The following is a 14276-nucleotide window of genomic DNA, read 5'->3' as shown; positions in this document are numbered from 1 at the left end:
GTTTGAGACCAGCCTGGGCAACATAGTGAGACCCTGTCTCTACAAAGAATAAAAAAAAAAAGCTGGGCGTGGTGGTGTGCATCTGTAGTCACTGCTACTTGGAAGTCTGAAGTGAGTGACTGCTAGAACCTGGGAGGTCGAGGCTGCAGTGAACTGTGATCACACCACTGCACTCCAGCCTGGGAAACAGAACAACATCCCGTCTCAAAATTAAAAAAATAAATAAAATAAAACAAACATAGTTAAAATATTATCCTTGCTCCTCCAAGAGAAAGTAATGTTTTCTAACATCATCAACTATTCATACTGCATTCAAATTTCTCTTATTGTCTAATACATGTTTGTTTGTTTGAGCTGGTTTGAATCTGAATCCAAACAAACCACATACTGGTGACAGTTTTTTATTCCTTTCCATTAAAAGGCCCTCACTCCCCCGCTTTTTTTTTCCTGGTGATTCACTTCTTAAGGAAACCAGATCATTGATTTCTGCAGGGATCATAATATTCTAAGATTTTGCTGCTGCCTGTCTACCATGTCATTTAATGTGTTCCTGTAAATTGGTAGTTAGACCTAAGAAGCATGACTTAATTCAGGTTCAAATTTGGGACAGAATATTTTGTAGAGGCACATCACATCCAGTTGTCTCTCTTTTGGTAGTATGACTAGCCATCAGTGATCAGTGCCTAGATCTATTATCTCATAAGGTGTTTAAAATATGGTACTATTTTTTCATCCCTTAATCATATGTTAGCTCACATACACCTGCGGATAGAAATCTGTCTTCACCAGCTCTGGTTATTCTGAAGAGGTTAATCAGGAAAAATAAGTTAAATGCTTGATTCTTTCACAAAGAATAAGTTATTAGAATAATAAGTGGGTTCCCTAGCATCCTCCACAGTTTAAATATCATTTTGTACTCATGAATTTTAATAAGTGATGTGTTTTGATGTGGTTTTGATGGTTTCCTGTTGATGCTTGAATTGCCCCATCTTTGGCCAGTAGGAGCGTCTTCAAGTTGGCTCCTGAGACTTTTTGATACAAACCCAATCGTCTTTGTTGATTTTCTTACTCCTTTCTGTAACAAGATAGATATCTAGTCTATTTCCTACTCCAAACTGGGAATCAGACCTTTCACCAAAATCCCCTGGCTTCTTTTAGTGGTATATGGTATTTGGAGATCAGAGTTTGGATGTAATCTGATTATTAATCCTATAAACTGTGAGAAATACCAATCATTTAATAAACTCAGTACTCTTGATATCACAATTATTTGATGTATACTTAATTTCCTTGCTAGACTGTAATATCCATGAGGACAGGAATCACATTGATTTTTGCTCACCATTGTGTCCTGAGGGCCACACAATTGCCTAAACGCAGACCAACATTTTGTAGAGGGTTGATGAGTGTGCCCCAAAACGCATGTCTGTCTGGAACCCCAGAATGTACTTAGTTAAAAATGAGGTCACACTGGATTAAGATGGGTACAAAATCCAGTGATGATATTTTCATAAGAAAAGGAGAGGACACACACAGACAAGGGGAATAAGGCCACGTGGAGATGGAGGCAGAGATTGGAGTTGTGCACCTCTAACCAAAGAATGCCAGGGATTGCCGGGAACCATAAGAAGCTGCAAAAGGCAAGGAAGTGTTTATTCCTAGAGTCTTCAGAGAGGGCAGGCCCTTGCTGATACACTGATCTCAAACTTCTAGTCTTTCAGAGCTGTGAGACAATGAATTTGTGTTGTTTTAAGTCATCCAATTTCTAGTACTTTGTTATGGGACCCCTAGGAATGTAATACAGTGATGATTAGATTACATTTTAAACTGCATTGTAAAGTGTGGTTGTTTAAAAATCAACATGTGCTGGCTTGGTGGCTCACACCTGTAATCCTAGCACTTTGGGAGGCTGAGGCAGGCAGATCACCTGAGGTCAGAGGTTTGAGACCAGCCTGGCCAACATGGTGAAACCCTATCTCTACCAAAAATACAAAAATTAGCCGGGTGTGGTGGCACATGCCTGTAATCCCAGCTACTCAGGAGGCTAAGGTAGTTGAATCACTTGAATCCAGGAGGTGGAGGTTGCAGTGAGCTGAGATTGTGCCACCGCACTCCAGCCTGGGCGACAGAGTAAGACTCCGAGTCAGAAAACAAAACAAAACAAAAAAACAATGTGTCACGGATGATAATTAATCTGAATAATCAAATCATCTTAAATCTGGTGTTCCAGATGCAGAGTTAATGCCTCATTTCCTGCTTTCCCATAAAGAGAGTCCCCTCTCACACCAGGAGCTTGACCTGCCCTTCATGTCTAAGAGCTCTCAAGGCTCAGCAATGGCAGCTGGAGAAGATCCATTAGTGTAGGATACAGGATAGTATACAGATTCCTGCCTGGGAAAGATTGGGATGGACATGAGTGAGGTCCACCTAAGCTGCTAGGGATGTGACGGTGAACAATTGAGGACAAAGGAGACAAACTGCAAAGAAAAAACAATGGAACTTTAAGACAATTATGTAAAACCCTGGTGACTTGGAGTTGCTATCGGTCTTTCAGTTTGAGAAAGTGTATTTTAGTGAGATCCACCCAAGATATCTTTGGTCACCAATCTACTTCTGTTATAATAATTATATTCTCTCTATTGCTATACTCACCTAGTGTGTTAGTCAAGAAAATTATATTCCCTTCCGTAAATTCTTCCTTTCATAGAACCATGACTTCTCACTCATTGTGAAGTAGGAGGCGGCCCTCATCTCCAGAGTCAGTGCTCAGACACCAGACAAAATTGAGAACCAGCTAAACCAGGGCTCAAGTGAAAGCATCTTTCAGACAGGTATGCCAGGTCAATTTGCTGTTGCCATGGCAACACCCAGGAATTACTTCCCCTTTCCATGACAACGACCCAATGACCCAAAAGTTACTACCCTTTCCGTAGACATGTCTGCATAAACTACCCCTTAATCTGCACACAATTAAAAGTAGGTATAAATACGACGGCAACACTGCCTGTAGCTGCTACTCTGTGTCTGCTGGGTAGCCCAGCTCTCCAGGAGCTGTCATGTTGCTGTAACACTGTCTCTTAGTAATGCCTGTTCTTCTACCTCTGGCTTGCTCTTAAATTCTGTCCTGGGCAAAGCCAAGAATTCAGCAGGCTAAGCTGCACTTTGGGGCTTCCCTGCCCTGCATCAATTGTATCATTACACAAAAACATTCCTGCTCCTCATTCATTATTGGAAATACAGTACCCTAAACAGTTAAACTGAGTAAATTGAGTAAATCAGTTACTGGCAGCTAAAAACAAAACATTCTCACCTAAATTGTTTCAAATTATAGAATGGAAAATATTTAACTTAGAAATTATGCATGGCAGCTATAAAGTTTAGTTACGACTTTACATTAATGCCTTGCTTGGTAAGTGAAAAATTGAGAACTATATACTTCCCTGTATTGTAAAGGTAGCCCAAAAGTTTTTGGAGTGGAATGTCACTGAAGATCCCTCCTCTAACTTTCTCCATGGTTTATATCAGACTTGGCTTGATTGAGAGATTAGTTTCCTGTGGTAGAAACACTACTCAACTTTAAATCATAAGACCTGAATCTGAGCCCTGGCTCTGCTACTCCTATGCTGCATAAAATTTGACAGCCCACATAAGCATGATCAAAAGAGAAAGAAAAGGTATATAAGTATCTGAGGTCAGTGCCTGGTACACAGGCGGCACTTAATAAGGATGAGCAAGACATGTAGTTAGATCTACAGTGTAACGATTAGGAGTGAAGGGCTGTGGAGGGAAACAGAATGAGGTCCAAATTCTGATTCTGCCACTTTCTGGTTTGACAGTTGAACTGATTGCTTGGACTCTCTAAGCTTCAGGTTCCTCCTCTGTGGAAAAGAGGAAATAATTCCCACAACCCACACTTCTCTGCAAATATTAAAAACCATAATCCATAAGAATAATTTAGCATAGTGTTTGGCACACTGTACATTCTTAATATTTTTCTCGTTATTATTATTATTTAATGTTTCAAAATAGATGCTTCAACCATTCCAAGTTTTTGGATGTTTTAAATACAATGATATTGAAACAAAATACTGTTTGAGCTACTTTTTTTAAAATTAAATTCAGAGTAATTCTAAATTATTGTAAGCTAAAACCTGAACTGTAAAATAATAATGGTATTAGCAAAGATAAAATGTAAGATAATTTTATCCCCAGAACGTAATACATAGAAGATGCATAACTGATACGCTTTCTCTCAAAGTGTGTTTTATTGGAATACCAAGATAGGTAAAGCACACTCTAATATATATATCAGAGAAAAAATATATATTTTTTCATTTTATCACTTCTGAGGCATTGGGAAATGACCTTCTCCCAGATTATCCCCTGTTCCTTTATACTCAATAGTCAACCATTAGAGATTTAATCTTTTTACTTAAAAATATGTTCCCTGGAAAGAAAACAACAAGCTATCAGATGTGAACATCTAAGTGGAAATGAGGTTATCAGAAGCATTCCAAAAGAGAGCATGAATGCATAAATATTCCAGAAACAGAAATAGCAACTTACGAAAGGGAAAAGAAAGGTGAACAGATGCTGTGAAGATAAACTTCACTTTTTTCCCAGCTAAAACTGTCTCCAAACATTGGCAGAGAAGACCAGGAACTTTTTATAGATAACAACTGCTTTTTCTTTTTTAAATCATATGTGTTCTTGCATTTCTGTAATCATGAGAAACAAATTTAATTTAAAGATGCCAAAGGCTTTAGCCTACTTTTTTCTTTTATATTCTGTTGGTAATCCAGATATTTCTGATATTTACATTAAAAGAACATGATACTGCTAATACAAAACTGCCCTATCAAAATGTTTTTACAGTATCTGCTCTGGAGCTATAATTTTACTAAGGGTGACATAACAAAACGACAAACTTTTAAAAAATCATCTATTTTTAGTCTTCTCTTACATATAAAAATATGCATTAGATTGGCAGGTCTGACTTTTGGCAACCAAAAGCACAGCTTCAGAAAAGTATAATTATAAAATCATTCTACAATGATTTTGTCATGTAGCATGGCAGGTAAATAATGGTTGCTTTAGTGAGAAAGAGAAAAAGAGTGAGAGATTATTCATGATTAAATGAGTCTAAGAGACAAATGACAACTAAAGACAATAAGTGATCTTGGACTGAAACTAAAGAGCTACAGAGGACACTTAAAAATGGTTGTTTTAATGTGAAAATTATTTTAGTAACTGGTTATGCAAATTTAGGCATTTGTTCAAGTAAAGGTTGAGACTGTGAGAGGAAATGGCTAACACCCCCTGGGAATATTCTCAACAAAGAACAAAGGAGGCATATGTTTCTTTTCTTGTGAGTAATCTAAAACAATTTACTTGTTCTTTTTTTTGTTTTGTTTTGCTTGTTTGTTTGTTTGTTTTGAGATGGAGTCTCTCTCTGTCGCCCAGGCTGGAGTGCAGTGGCGCCATCTCAGCTCACTGCAAGCTCTGCCTGACGGGTTCATGCCATTCTCCTGCCTCAGCCTCCCGAGTAGCTGGGACTATAGGCGCCCACCACCTCACCTGGCTAATTTTTTGTATTTTTAGTAGAGATGGGGTTTCACTGTGTTAGCCAAGATGGTCTCGATCTCCTGACCTCATGATCTGCCCACCTCGGCCTCCCAAAGTGCTGGGATCACAGGCGTGAGCCACGGCGCCCTGCCTTGTTTTGTTTTGTTTGAGACAGAGTCTCACTCTGTTGTCCAGACTGGATTGTGCAGTGGCGTGATCTCAGCTCACTTCAACCTCCACCTCCTGGGTCCAAGTGATTTTCCTGCCTCAGCTTCCAGAGCAGCTGGGATTACAGGCGTCTGCCACAACCCCTGGCTAACGTTTGCATTTTCAGTAGAGACGGGGTTTTGTCATGTTAGCCAGGCTGGTCTCGAACTCCCGACCTCAAGTGATCCGCCTGCCTTGGCCTCCCAAAGTGCTGGGATTATAGGCGTGAGCCACCTTGCCTGGCAACTTACTTCTTTATTTTAAAAGCACTTTTAAAATTTCAAAAGTAAAATGTATTTGTGTTTTAAAAATTCTGATACACAAAAGTAAAAAATAAGAGTATCCTCACCTTAGCTCCTCTCTCTCAATTGTTTGTCTAGTATTCTTTACACCTGTGCAGACATTTTACATATAAGGAGGTAACGCAGAGAGACAGAAATGTTCTTCAAACTTTATGGTCAAGGTTATCAAATACTGACACCGGGGTTTTATAATAGCTAAAGATGGGTCTTTGCAGATGAGAGAGTCTTCATAATTGGGGTCTTTTCACCATTTCACATAGGGTTTAATTGAACTGTTTGTATTATGATGAAATCTTTAGCTATTCAAATATGAATTGTGGATATTTATAGCCCAATATTGTCCAATTTAACATTTCACCGTTCTAGCTGCTGAAGCCAGAAAAGGGCATCAGAAGGTAAACCTTTAAATGTTTTTGAAGTTCATTTTAAGTACTCCCCTCAAACTCTAGCTAGGTTTCTAAAGCTTGCTCATTTTCTAAGCTTACATCTAATAGATAGCAGGATCTACATCTGCTTAGATCTACATCTGCTACATCTAATAGATGGCAAGAAGTCCAATGAGCCTCTGGATCTGGGTGAGACGAACAGCCACCTCCTATCTGTCTGCAGAGGGGGAAGCACTCCGAGAATAGACACTCCTGCAGTTTGGCACATTGTTTTCGGCCCTAACTGAAACTAGGAAATGCAGGAAAGTGTGATCATGAAAATAACAGGATCAGAGGAGTGTAGAAATTAGCTGGCTTTTTTTTTCCCTCTACAAAATTCATAAAAACAGACTGTCTTGAGTGTGTGGTATGATTTCTGGGTTTTATGTAAGAAGAGATGTCTTACAGCTGAAACCGTGAAACCAACAAGAGGATATCTTTCACCTCCCTGTGACTCAAGGCACATTGCAAGAGTGCTGCCTAGAAGTACATCCAACAAAACCAACCCAAAAGCACCAGTGCAGGGGTAGGGCTGGAGATGGCGATTCTTTCGAATTAAAGCCCTGGCTCATGTAGTTGTGGGTATACTGTGAGACTACATACAAGTATTTAGTGCAATGCCTACTTTGTGGAAGCACTCAATACATGGTCATTGGTGCAGTGGTTGTTAAGGCTTCATTCTAACTTTGAGAGCATCCTTGTGACACTTCATTCATGGAGAGCAGTGTTTCTTTATTAACATAAATCCACATAAATCACGGGCAGTTGGGGAAATTTTTTCCTTACCATAAGAAACTTTTAAAATGACCTCTCAAGGTAGGAAGGAGACAGATTATATACATGTGTGTTAAACTGTAAATCCCTTGAATGAGTTTTATCTCCCCGCTCACCATGCCCAGCATAATGCATGACATGACATAAAATATGACCTCAATAAATGTTGCCGTCTAGGGTAGTGGGTAAAAGCATAAACTCTGGAGCCAAGCTGTTTTATTCTTGGCTCTCCCGCGTAGCTGTGTAATCATGGGCAAGTCACCTAACCTCTTCATGGTTCAGTATCCTCAACTGTAAGGTAGGGAAATGAATAGTTTCTACCTCCTTGGGTTGCCATGAGGATTAAATGAATTAGGACATGTAAATTCTTCATAATAGTGCCTATGACCTTGGTATGCTATCTGTTTGCTATTATTGTTATGATGGCGAAGAAGGTGATATCCGCTCCCCACCCAAAGCACTAACTTTAGAAATACCTTACAGCTTAAGGACATGCCCTCTGCCTCCTCTCCTGGGACTTAATGACCATCTAAGAAATAGATATGGTTGTTCTTTTTATATCTGCTAATAGCTCATGATAACATCTGCTAAGTGAAACACTTTCTACCTGGTTATAACTTTTTTCAAGAAAAAAATTTTTTGTAACAATTTCTTTTTCAAGATGCCAGGGAAGTTATCAAGCACCTCTGCTATAATTCTCAACAGGCAAAGTTGAGTTTTTTCTTATTATTTTGTAAGCATCATTTGAAAAATGATTAGAACTCTGATATTTATGCTACATTTAAGAAAATGCAATTTAAGAAAATACAATATTTTCTAAATTATTGTATTATATGCATTATATATACATATACACATAGATATCCATAACTATATATTAGTAGCATTGTCTAACCCTACTGGGGCTTTGGGGGGTATCAAATTAGCCTATTCAAGAATAAATGAAGCGCAATAAAACTATTCTCTCTAAAAATCAATGCATAATGCTGTTAATTTTCCTTGATTACTGGATTTGGCAGAATAATAATTGTGCCATGAAACCGACACTACAAAAAATCATTATTCTGATAAAAACAAGTAAGAACAAGCCAACGACTGAGCCGTAGAAAGAAAAAATGTGTCAGGAAGTAGTTTCTGCCATGAAATGAGAATCCAAGGCCTGTCATTGGCCTCAGCATGAGCAAGAGCAATTCTCTCTTGCAAATTGCCCTCATTGCAGCTGAATGATCATATCTCCACCTATGCAGCAATTCTTTCACCCAGTGGTTTCCCTAAGCAGTGTGAAAACTGCATCTCACATTTCCTTAGTCAACTGTGCTAGTTGGTGAAACAACAATGACATCAAATGGAGTGTGTACTAGATTCATTTATCATGCGGACAGGACCATCAACTAATGTCTGGATTGTATCCGACCTTATGTTCTAAAATGCTGAAGGAACAGCAGCTCTCTCCTCCAAAAGGCAGTAGCTGTTTCTAATTTCAGTTAACAAGTCCCATATAAGGCATCCCTGTTTCTCCTTTGTTTTCTGGAATCTATAACAACAGTTTAAAAGGAATGAGAGTCAAAGGCCAAAAAGGAACAAGAGTCAAAGGCCAGAGAGAGAAGATTAGGAAGAGATAGAGGCAAAGAGGGGAAGGAGGAGGTGCTGTGGAACCTAGGAGACCTACTCAGACTACAAGCTTTGCATGCCACAGGTGGAATTACAGTGAGCAAATTCCCTTCCCCTCCCCAGCCTCAATTTCCTTAGGAAAAGGGAATGATAAAATCTTTCTACAGTTCTTCTCAGAATTTAATGAATTTAATGAAATATTAAACATCTAGCACAATGAACAATAGTATTATTAAAATTATCTTTCAAAATGAATCTTCTTCTTGGCCTTTGGTATGGAACAGAGACCTCATTGCTCCCTTGTGTAAGACAATTGAAGTCAAGCTAGAGTAGACCTTGGAAGGTGAAATAAAGTCATTTGGAGTCCATAGATGACCAGGACACTGCAACCCTGAGTTTACAGGGAAGTACGACACCTGGACCACTGAGTCTCTATATTGGGAGGGAGATCATCATATGAAATTCAGTCAAGTCATCCTAGAAGACCCTCCTTATGCTCTCCTATCTTCATCTCCTTCACTGCTTAATCAAGCAGTATCACAATCTTCACCCCTCTTACCCAAGCCATTGCAAGAAGAGGAAACTATTACATCTAATATTGTGGCTATGGAGGCTTAGCAGGAGGCTTACAAAAGAGCTCCTTGTATTGCAAACTTCCTGACAGCTTGGAGGCCATCACCATTACATTTGCAAACCCCTTTTATGGTTACCTTAAAGGTAGAGGATGTTAAGAGCCTAGAGAAAGCATGTGCCTAGAATGTGAGTATTTGAGGCTTATTCCTATACTTACATGGGAAGGATGAGGTTTTTTATTATTTACTTTGCCAATTGTTATTGTTACAGTATCTGTTCCTAACCTCTGAGTCTGAGGCGTGAAATTAATAATCCACAAAAAACATAGGGAGAAAAAGGAAAAAAAAAAGTTTAATTTCCATGTATTCCAAGTCCAAAAATTAAAAAAAAAAAAAAAAAAGAACCAGAAGGCTAAGTTATAAGCAAAGAAAACACAAAAGTCGGGGTATGTAGTTAGAAGCAAAGAACTCTGAAGTTACACAACACCTTCTTTAGACGAAGGATCACAATATGGGATCAGTTCTCTGTCTATCTCCTCTGCCCCAATAATACCCAGGGGACAGAATTTAGCGCTGTTCTAGGCAGAGAAGAAAAGGCAAGAGAAAGGATTGTTTTTTTTCTCTTTCACTTTCTGCCTTGGTTAAGCTCCAAGGAAAAGTGAGCTTCCAGTCGCAGGGAGTGAATGAGACTGCAGAGAGGCTTTGTTTTACCACTTTAAATTCAGTTTAATAAAATTTCTACCAGAAAACGTCCTGATGATGTATCTTCAGCTAAGAGATGGACAGCTAGACCTATTCACCACCAGGCAACCCACCCCTTCTCTAACCCTTCCGTCCTCTGTTAAATGCCCAAGAAATACACAAGAAAGGATAGGGAGATGCCATACCATTCAATCAACTTTTTTTTTCAGTTCTTATGGAAAAATAAACTCACACCAAGAAACATGCCCTAAAAACATCTATAATGTACTAGGTTTCATTGCTTTCTTCATTGCATTCCTCGACAACACAGACCCTCATTCTCATTTCATCACCAGGAGATATAGTTGGTATCAAATAATTTCGCACATTACAATCTTGATTGTATGCTTCAGTGTAGTAGTTAAGAGCATAGGGTTTGAACACAGGCAAGAAAATTAAAAAAAGATAAATTGAACTTTATAAAATTAAAAATTTTGTGCATCAAAGAACACTATCAATAGAGTGAAGACACAACCCGTGGGATGGGAGAAGATATTTATAAATCATGTATCTGATAAGGGATTAGTAACCACAATATAGAAATAATTTTTACAACTCAGCAGCAACAAAACAACTCCATTAAAGAAAAAGTAAAGGACTTAAACAGACCTTTCTCTAAAGAAGATTTAAAAATAGTCAATCACCCTTAATGAAATACAAATCAAAGCCACAATGAGATACAAATTAGGGTGAAAATTATTAATAAAAACAAAAAAGTCTTGGCCAGAATGTGGATAAATTACTTGGAATCCTTGTGCATTACTAGTGAGAATGTAAAATGCTCCAGCCACCATAAAAAACAGTAGGGCAGTTCCCCAAAAATGTAACAGAATAACCATCGAATATAGCAATTCCACTTCTGGGTATACGTCCTGCTGTGTTTTGGATGTGGTTCATTTCTGCCAAAACTCACATTGCAATTTAATTGCCAGTGTGACAGTGATGGGCGATGGAGCCTTTAAGAGGTGATCAGATCTTTAAGGTAGATTGATGTCTTTCTTGAAAGACTTGTTTAATTTTTGAGGAAATGGGTTAGTTGTCACAGAATGGATTATTATAAATGCAAGCTCAGCTTCCTCGGCTTTCTCGACTTTCTCCTTTTTTGCATCCTCTCTAGTCCTTTTGCCTCTACCATGTTATGACTGAGTAAAAAGGCCCTCACCAGAAGCCAAGCAGATGCTGGTGTCATGCCCTTGGACTTCCCAGCCTCCATAATCATAATAAATAAGTTTCTTTTCTTTATAAATTACCCAGTCTATAGTATTCTTTTACAGCAACAGAAAACAGACACCTCTAAGAGAATTGAAAGTAGGGACTCAAACAGATATTGAAACATTCATGTTCATAGAGGCATTATTCACAATAGCCAAAAGGTGGAAGACACCTAAGGGTCCACTGATGGACAAATAAAGAAATGTAGTATATCCATGCCTTAAAAAGGAATGAAGTTCTGATAAATGCTATAACTTGGATGAACTTCAGAGACATGCTAAGTGAAATAAGACAGACGCAAAAGGACAAATAGTATATGATTCCACTTACATGAGGTACCTCAAGTAGTCAAATTCATAGAGACAGAAAGTAGAATGGTGTTTGCCAGGAGCTGGAGGGAAGAGGGAAATTAGGAGTTATTGCATAATAGACACAGTGTTTCAATTTGGAAAGATGGGCAAAGTTCTGGAGATAAATGGTGATGATGTTTGCAAAACAGTGTGAATGTACTTAATGCCATTGAAATTCACACTAAAAAATAGTTAAAATGGTATGATACACATATTTTATCATAAAAAAGTAAGAATTGAATTTTAAAAAGAACATAAGGTATGGAGTCAAAGTGTCAAGGTTGGTAGCCCAGCTACCCTACACACTAATTGTGAAGCAAGTAATTTAACCTCTCTTGCCTCAGTTTTCTTCTGTAAAATGGGATAATCAGAGTGCCTATATCCTAAGGTTGCTTTGAAGTTTATATGAAATAATGAAAGAAAAATCCTTGCTCATAATGAATGTACAATATGTGTGAATTATTATTGTTGGTTTTTTTTTTTGGTATGGCTGCTAAACACTCCTTGATGCCACGAAAACAATATCTATTCCTTTTCTGCTTCTCCCACTGAGTATTTTCCATATATTGCTAAATATTGATTGATGGATTTATGTATTCATACACAAAGATGAACCTATTGACTCAATATCAGTGGTTGTTTTTCCAACACAGAATATAAATTAATATTCATCAACTCATATTCTTGAGTAAGTCCCTGTAAACCAAAGATATGCATTTATAGACAGCTAGCTAAGGATGAAGTATTATCTTGAAAAGCATGTCATTCACAGTACTATGTTCCAATGCCAAGGGAATCATAAGATCGTACCCTTGTTATTATATTATTCTAACTGACCTATAGAACCAGCCACAGAGTATAAAATCACATAATTGTTTGAGACACCACCATCTAAAGGAAGATGCAAAGAAGTTGAATAGATAAAACCTTTGATCCCCATAAACTGATAACCTCTTGGATTTTTAAACATCACCAACAAGGATTAAGGTGTGAAGGACATAGAAAGCAACACTAATATACTCTGGCCCTGATGAGGTGTGGAACCCTTGTTACATTTAAGGGTAAATGTATTGAGGATGCTGCTAGTTTCAAGTTTTGACAGGGTGAAATATTGGGCATTAGCTAATTCTCTTCATTTTAAACCAAACTATTTTAAAATCAATGCCTCTACCCAAAAACTGCTATAATAAAATATTAACATCCATTCTCAAATAAAACCAATTACTTCTTTTTTTTTTTTTTTACTTTTTTTTAATTATTATTATACTTTAAGTTCTAGGGTACATGTGCATAACGTGCATCAACTTATCAGCACCCATCAACTCGTCATTTACATCAGGTATAACTCCCAATGCAATCCCTCCCCGCTCCCCACTCCCCATGATAGGCCCCGGTGTGTGATGTTCCCCTTCCCGATTATTTCTTAAATGAACAGCATTTTCACAAGCTTTTCTTAAGAAGAATTTTTTAAAAAATTGTTGGGTTGATGTTGGCTTCTAAAATCTATTGGAATCAGAGAAAATTCACTTAAGGGATTATTTCTCCAACAGTTTGAGTGACTATTTCCCCCAGATATATTTTTCAGAGTCCACACCCTAAAGCGTCATAATTCTATTAAATCAGTGCACAGCTGGGCAATTCTTTCTTTGCTCACATTATAGTGATCCCCAGGGAATTTATGTAAATCTATGGAAATTCATTTTAAAGGCAGTGCTTTGAAAGGAAGGATGCATCCTCATTAAGTAAACAATTATATCTACGAGCAGGCTACAAGCAACATACTGGAGAGCTAAATTAAGCTTTCCATCAGGAAAACTAAACCATCCACTTTCACATTTAGGCTTTACCTAAATGCCACCAAAATCATAAGACAAAGGACTCTGAAGTCAAAACAGGTATCAAGGGAAGTGTCGCTGAGCCACTGTTGCAGGGCATGGCCTCTAGCCTCCTTTCCGGTCCCACCACCTCATTCCACTTTTGGCAATGCTGTAAAGAAATGATGGCAGCTTTATAATTTAAGGACTCTTAGGAAAATTTTATCATATAAGGGGGGAAAGAAATGACCTCTCCTGCCTCCTACAAAGGGCATTCCAAGTCAACTCCAAGAAACTCTGATAAGACCAGAGAGTCTGCAACATAAAGGACAGGGTCCTGTGTGCTAGAAAGAGAACAAGCTTTATTGTTAGATTTGCCTACATTTCAACTCTAGCTCCTTCACTTATTAGCTGAGTAAATCAACTAGACTTCAGAGCCTCAATTTCATTTGTAAATTGGAGATAATACTACTTCTTGACAGTGTTACAGATTTTTAATAAGGAAAACTACATAAAGTATTTAGTCAGGGGCCTGGAACATGGTTGGCATTCAAATGCCTTTACCTGGACCACAAGGTGAAGAAACCTAAACAAGATCTGGGCTATAGAAATGAGGAGTTAAGTGGGAGGGAAAGAAACTCCTCTACTTAAAAATGTGGGGTCCTCAAGCAACGTTGTGTCTTCCATCTTAGTAGCTTTATTT

Source organism: Theropithecus gelada, chromosome 4 (genome assembly GCF_003255815.1).
Source record: "Theropithecus gelada isolate Dixy chromosome 4, Tgel_1.0, whole genome shotgun sequence".
In the NCBI taxonomy this organism is placed as follows: domain Eukaryota; kingdom Metazoa; phylum Chordata; class Mammalia; order Primates; family Cercopithecidae; genus Theropithecus; species Theropithecus gelada.
The sequence above is the reverse complement of the archived record's forward strand: the minus strand, read 5'-3'. Positions refer to the sequence as shown.